Here is a 7,876-nt window from a genome sequence, read left to right on the forward strand (position 1 = left end):
AAGGCATGACGATTGGTCTCTGTTAGCCTGGAGCAACAGAGGAAGAGGGAGCATCAGGAATGAAACTCAAATCAAAAAATCAAATCAACCCAAACCAAATCCCCCCTCCCCCAAAAAAGACATTTTGGTTATCAGCCCAGCGCTTTAAGCACTGTGTCATCGGGGTTTCAAAGGCCGGAATAAAAGGAGAAATTGGAATGTGTGCCTAATTACTTCCATGAACTTCCTTTGCCATGGGACCAGAAAAACTGGATGGTGACCAGTAACCATTGACGGTCGGAGGAAAGAAAGCAGGGAATTCTAAATTCTAATGGACTCAGCTTTCTGGAGCCATTGAGGCTAGATGAAAACCTTCTGAAACTGGCCCTGAGATCATCTTTAAATTATAAACCTTTAACCAAAAAAGATTCCCTGAAGTCTTCTTTAAACTAAACAGCAGAGTGTCTTATTTAGTTAAGATTGTTTACCTTGAACCTCATGCTCTTTTGAAGAATGATCTATAAGAAATCAGCAACTGGAAAGGGCAGATAGGAAGCCTGGGGGTGGAGCAGTGGGGATGGGGACAGGGCAGTGGATTCATGTTAAGGTAGGAGGAACAATGTAGACAAGGAGGGTGAGGCCGACAAATGTGATCAGTGTTACTGAATTGTAAATGCAGAGATTGCTGAATTGGTGTGTGTCTTCCTGTGAATACTTTCAGCCACAGCAAACACTGCTCCTGCCTTCCCAGTTAGCAAGCAGCCAGCGGAGGAGCAATGGCTCCCTGATCAGGACAGAACTGAAGAAATCTAGAAGCCTGAAGGGGGCAAAAAAGAGGTTTAGACAGAAAGTGTAAGGAGAGGACAAATTCTCAATTGTTAAAGGTCAGGTTTGAATGACAAGAAAGAACAGAGGACTTCCAAATTCCTTAGAAAAAAGCAGATGTACAAAATAAGGGCTTTATATTTGGTTACCAGCTTTAATGGGCATCACATCAAAAGTCTGATTATTTTTGAAAAAATAACTAATTGATTGGAGGCTCTTTCGGCTCTTATAACAACCCATGCATCAATTATATCAAGCGCATTTATTCGTAGGTTACCATCATCATTTTCAAAACATTTTCTTTCTCATTGAGCCCTTGGTATCAGCTCTTCTTTTTTCCCTTCCACCATTGTGAAGCCTTGATAAATTATATATTATTATTATTATATCTGATACCATCTGCTATATCCCGTCACCCACATTTCTGTAGTCCCTCCCCTTGGTGGGGGAGAGTGTTATATGACTGATCACTGGGATCAGTTCCCCTTTGTCCTCCTTCTCCCCTCCCCTTCCCCCTACCCTCATGGGATTGTGAAAAGTTTTGTTTCTTATAAAAGCAGTTATAAATGGATATTTTCTTTGGATACAAGGTGACCTTGGTGTGGACGCTTCACTTAAGCTTTGTAAATGGTCACGTTCCTCCCACTGTTCCGTGAGAAGATGGAGTCCCGATGGTGCAATGGTTTCAGTGTTGGCCCATTAACCAGCCACCCCAGAGCAAAAAATGAAACGGTCTGATTCTGTAAAGGTGCTCAGCCTTAGAAAGCCTAGACAACAGTTCCACTCTGAGTTGACATGGGTGGAGGGGTGGAGAGTGCACATCATGAGAGCAATGGGGCTAGAAAATGCTTGTGAATCACAAAGGAATGAGGACCTTCTGTAGTCGATGCTATTAATGCATCTAAAAAAACAATATTTATAGAAGACAGATGTGTGTGTATGTGTGTGTGTGTGTGTGTGTGTGAGAGAGAGAGAGAGAGAGAGAGAGAGAGAGAGAGAGAGGTGGTGGAAAGGAGGGAAGGTGGGAAGCTTTGACAGAAAGAAACATTTTGTATGTGTATGTGCTGTCTAAGGGACAGAGAACTGGAATCTCGTCATGCAATGTTAAGTGATATAAGCAGTTTTCCAACATGTTATAGGCAATCCGATTCAATGTCTTTCATTACAATGCATAAAACCATGCAGGGAAGAAAAGAAGCCAATATGTAATTAATTTCTTAGACCCTCTTTATAAATTCCAACAAAGTGGGTGGCTTAAAACAACAAAAGTCTATCGATGCACAGTACATGTTTGAATTTGGAGTGTTAGCAGGGCTATGTTCTCACTAAAGCTCGAGGGGAACATCCTTTCTTGCCTCTCCTAGCTTCTGGTAGCTCAAAGTGTTTCCTGGCTTGCAGCGGTAGCATAACGCAAACCTCTGTCTCCATTGTCACATGGTATTCTTCTGATGGTATTGTGATGGCCCTCACCTCCCCTGGTCATAGTGACCATGCTTATAAGCAATAAGCAATTTGCATGTTCTTTTGTATGATTTTCTGCAGAATGTGTAAAATTGTACAGCCGACAAGAGAAAAACAATGGCAAGACCTATTGTGTTACTAGTGAAAAAGTCAGGTATGTCGATGATTCTCTTCATTCTTGATGTCTATCTTGGCCTTCACCCACAGATGCCTAAGGGTAAGATATAAACACGGAAAATGCTCCAGGAAAGAGCCTGTGTATTACTGAATCTCTAAGTAATAGCATATGCTGGAAAACTGGGCTGCAGTGCAACTTCAACTAAGAAGGAACTTAGACTAAAGGCAGACTTAGGAAGTTTGCTTTCTTTTCCTGGAACCCACCTGCTTTACTCTTGGGTTAAGGTCAAGTGTGCCTGCTCATAAGTAGGAGGTGGCCTTGGCCTTTCTTTTTATTTCAGTCCCACGAGATGGAGAGGTTAAGGAAGATCTCCAGGAGAACTTACAACACACTCAGAGATTGGTCTAGTTCTGTTGTAAACTAAAACCACTTTACTTTTTTATCAGAAAAAGCTCTAACCTCTAAATGGGGAGGGGATGGGAAGAAGGCCTGGGCTTGTGCTAGAGCGGGGACTCTGAAACTTTGACAACAGACCAAGTGCACACCTACTGTACACACATTTGAAACACACAAAACCACGCCCTTATAGTCAGGGCCTAGTTCTTGGACATGTGACCTTTCCAGTAAGGCCTTGCTCTTGGTTTAAAGTTCTGCTATCTTGAAAATTTCAATAGTTTTCTTTTTGAGCTTCTGCTTTCTGAGTGAACGGGGATGGAATAGCTGCGATCTGCATGGTTGGCAGTTCAAAACCACCAGCAGCTCCACAGGACAAAGACTAGGTTTTCTGCTCCCATCACCAGTTACAGTCTCAGAAACCCACGAGGGTCACTCTGAGTCAGCACTGACTGGATGGCAGTGAGTGAGTTTTACTCATCAGCAAACCTAACATAGAAAGTGTATAGAGAAAAGAAATCAACACAGGTGAGTGTTTTATGGAATGTTTCCACTCTTCTGGTAAGAACAAAACACCTAAGCATGGACATGCTACACAATCCTAACTGTACAATTGTGGTGCTTCTGCATATGAATGAAAGTTGTAACTTATGCTGGCATTGCAAAATATAAAATCCATGTTAATAACTTAAATTTGTATTTGATTTTTTTTTTTTTAGTTTAGAATGGTAATGAGTAGTCCAAACAGCATGACAAGCTGAGAGGGGGGCTGGAGAAGAAAGAAAAAACCTATTCTGCATTATCACTTGCAATTGTCGTGTCTAGTCCTGGTTATGACGTGTGAGGCCCTCTGTAACTTTCTAGTCTGGTGGCTACTACCTCAGGATCATGATCCAGTGAATTGATTTCCTGATATTTAGAAAAGTACTGCAGCCCTAGAGGGTCAGAGTGAATGATTACCATTCCCCCAAACCCAGTTCCCTTCGACTAGCCCACAGGGCAGGGCCTCACAGCCAGGTTTGGGATCAGAGGTGGAGGTGTTTCCCGTGAGGGAGATGACCAGCGGTATTAAAACAGTGCTGGCAGTTCCTTCACAAGACTGTTGGACTAGCTATTGCCATGGCTTCTGGAAACAATGAGTTAAATACTTTGGTCCCTCAAGACCTTAGGAGCATACAAATGTCTCTTTGATCTTACCCCAGAAGTCTCTGTAATTCATTAATGCAAAGCTTCATTTAAGTCTATCCCAGGGTTACTCGAGTACTAGATCAATAAATGCATCCCCCTGGTCTGTTTTTTAAGAATCCTTGCTGTCGCAGAAGGTTAAGCATTGGGTCTCACACGTCGGAGGTTCAAACCCACCAGCCACTTCTTGGGAGAGAGATGAGTCAGTCTGCTTCCGTGAAAATTTCCAGCCTTAGAAAAACTATGGAGCAGTTTTGCGCTGTCCTACAGGGTCACTGAGTCAGAATTTGCTTTTGATTTTATAGTCTATTTCCCATTTTAAATAATGTTCAACTCTGTTATGGCAATATGGTCATCAGACAGGATTACACAATGATGTGTGGCACATACGAACAGCACACAGAGGAAACGACAACATTAATATTATGATGGGTCAGGGTATGAATTTAGAAGTCAACTGGGCTCAGATTCCATTTCCCGTTCTGCCATGCGCTTGTGTGTGTGTGTGTGTGTGTGTGTGTGTGTGTGTGTCTAACTCAAAATTTCGGGACTTTGTTTTCCTCATGTGTAAAATGGGAATATTAATGCTAACCTCATAGTATTGCTGTGAGAATTAAATAATTCAATGTGTATAAAGTGCCTAATAAACTTAAAAAAACAAACTCACTGCCATCAAGTGGATTCCAATTCATCATGACCCTACAAGATTCATTAGAATGGCCCCTGTGGGTTTCTGAGACTGTCACTCTTTACTGGAGTAGAAAGCCTAGTCTTTCTTCCAAGGAGCTGCTAGTGGCTAACCTTGCATTATCGGCCCAATGTGTAACCACTACGGCACTGGGGCTCCTTAAAGTGCCTGATAGCGCCTAGTAACTGTGAGTGCCGAACCGAGTCGTAGTGGCCTAGTGGGCTGCTACTTAGAAGTCAGCAGTTTGAACCCACTCCCCACTCTGCAGGAAAAAAGATGAGAATTTCTACTCCTGTAAGCATTTACAGTCTCAGAAACTCATAAGGTCTGCTCTACCCTATCTTAGAGGGTCGCTATGAGTCAGAATCCACTCGATGGCTGTGAGGTTTGGGGTTGTTGTCTGTAGTACCAACACAGAAATTGAACTTTACAAACTGCACAAATATCTCCTTTACCCAATGTTCTTCTTGTTTTGTTCAATCCAGCCAGAGGGGTGTCTCTTGAGTGCCTGGCTCAGTCCACTGGGGGTGACTTTGCCTTGTTCAGGCAACAGTTGGCAAAATGTGATACATGTTGGGTTGTCTTAACTGGTGGGGCGTGGCATCTAAATGGTGGAGGTCAGAGATTATGCCAAGAATCCTACAATGCAAAGGGCACCCTAAAACCTACAAGGCCTCCTACAATAAAATTCAAGACCGGTTGCTCTTAAGTCGACTCCAACCAGTCCAAAGTGTGGACAGAACCCCTGCCTTGGTTAAAGCTTTAGTAAAGCATTCGTATCTATGGGAAAGTAGACTTCCTTCAACACCTCCAAAACGTCAAGCCCACAGCTCCTTTCTTACCCAGTTCCCAGAGCTATCAGAATACAGGACATGGATACAGGAAACTTTTGTGTATTCATACTACAGAATACAATGCAACCATAAAAGCAATGAGACAGAACAATAGTGTAACAGCATTTAAGGAACAACCATGTGTTTTATATTCAGGATCTCATTGAATCCTGACAGCATTATGAGACGATATTGTTATTATTTGCTGTGGAGTTCGTTCCTACTCATAGAGACCCATAGGGATTGAACTGTGTTCTTTTCCTCCCACTCCAAATGTGTGTGGTAAACCTTCAACTCTCTGCTTGTGGTTATAATCTCATTTGAGAATGGGTTGTGTTTATTATGTTAATGAGGCAGGAATCATGTAGGGTATGTTTTGAGTCAATCTCTTACAAGATAGATAATATATTGATTAAGGAAGTAGAAATAGGGGCAGAGATGTGCCAAGCCAGGTGAAGATCATCTGACGGAGAAAGAGAGCCTTCCATAGGGCTGACACACTGACTTTAGACTTGGAGCCTCGTAAATTGTGAGAAAATGAATTTCTGTTCACTAAAGTCATTCGCTGTGGCATTTCTGTTACAGCAGCACTAGATCACCAAGACAGAAATATCTATAAAAGATTCAACACTGCCTGGTCCTAGGCCAGTCTCATCATCCTCGCTATGTTGGAGCCCATTGTTTAAGCCACTGTGTCAACTCATCTCATTCAGAGTCTTCCTCATTTTTTAGGGACCTTCTATTTTACCAAGCACGAAATCCTTCTCCAGGGATTTGTCCCTCTTGGTAACATGCTCAAAGTACATGAGACAGTCTCCTTGTCCTCACTTCTAAGGAGCATTTGGCCTGTTCTTCTTCCAAGACAGATTTGCTTATTCTCCTGGCAGCCCATGGTATATGGAATTTTTTCTCCAATTCCACCATTCAAATGCATCAGTTCCACTTTGATCTTCCCTTTTCCCGGTCCAACTTTTGCATGAATATCAGACCATTAAAATATTATGACTTGAGTCCTTACTTTTTAACATTTTCAAGAGATCTTTTGCAGCAGATTGGCCCAATTCAAAGTGTCATTTGATTTTTTTTTACTGTGGCTACCATGAATGTTGACTGTGGATCCAAGTAAAGTGAAATTCTTGACAATGTCACCAATATTTATTCAATTTGTATACTGAGCAAATAACCCAAGAAGCTGCATTGTAAGAATTTGATACCATGATTGGAGAAAGATTAATTAACATAAAAGCAGCAAATCTTCTGAAATGTTTTTAGCGACTCACTTTTGATGTGCTGTTCTTCAAATACATCTTCTTTTTCATAATACCCTCCAAAGATACCAGTCAGATTACACTTCTCCTATTTATGAAAGTGAAATCCCATTAAAAAACTTACCACATTGCACACATTTTTCCATTTCAGCTTAATATTTGCATCTAAACTTTCCACTAGATGCCTGTCCAGGTAGTATTCCAACAAAAGTGTTAACCATATGTAGTTAAACAAAACAAGTGGATTATGTATGATTTAAAAGCAGGAAAGTTGTTCATTAGGGGTCTATTCCTTCACCAGCGGCAGTCGGTCCGATGAACAAATAATCTGAAGAAGAACATGGTATCAGGATTGGAGGAAGACTCATGAATACCCTAGGATATGCACAACCTTGCTTGATGAAAGTGAAGAGCATTTGAAGCACTTATGGAAGAAGATCGAAGACTCAAGCCTTCATTATGGATTACACCTCAATATAACAAAAACAAAAACCTTCACAACTGGGCCGAGAAACAAACATTGCGATAAGTGGACGAAAGGTTGAAGCCATCAAGGATTAGAGAACAGATCCTATTACGATCATCCCCCACTTTGCCAATGAAGCAACTGGAGCTGGAGGAGGTTAGAGAGCTCATTTTCCTTAAGCAAAGCTGATTACGTGAGTGGGCAGCGGTGCTGTTCAATCAGGAGGTGGATATTGTTGTTACTTGCCATCGAGTTGTAAATTAAGTTGGTGATTTACTTGCTTGAAGATCGTATTTTTGGTAAACACGCTTACTGATTTTTTTTAAGTTTTGAACATTTAAATATCCACAAAGGAGCCACGTGTGTAGGTATCATGAATAAAAACTGAGAATATAATCATCAACTATTTTCAAAATCTGAGCTAATTATTTATGTACTTATACACATACTGGGATCCTTCTGTGGTTTGGGACCCACAAGGTGCTTTAAGATCCTTTCAGAAGGTCCACAAAAGGGAGAAAATGTGGAGCAGAACTCAAAATATAAACAAGACTAGGCTTACTGGTCAGCTCATGACCTTTGGGATCCTCAAGGCTATGAACCTTATCCTTCACGTGTAGAATTGAACTTGCCTCTGTGTTAGAAAACCGACCATTTGAG

The sequence above is a fragment of the Tenrec ecaudatus genome, chromosome X, assembly GCF_050624435.1.
Source record: "Tenrec ecaudatus isolate mTenEca1 chromosome X, mTenEca1.hap1, whole genome shotgun sequence".
In the NCBI taxonomy this organism is placed as follows: domain Eukaryota; kingdom Metazoa; phylum Chordata; class Mammalia; order Afrosoricida; family Tenrecidae; genus Tenrec; species Tenrec ecaudatus.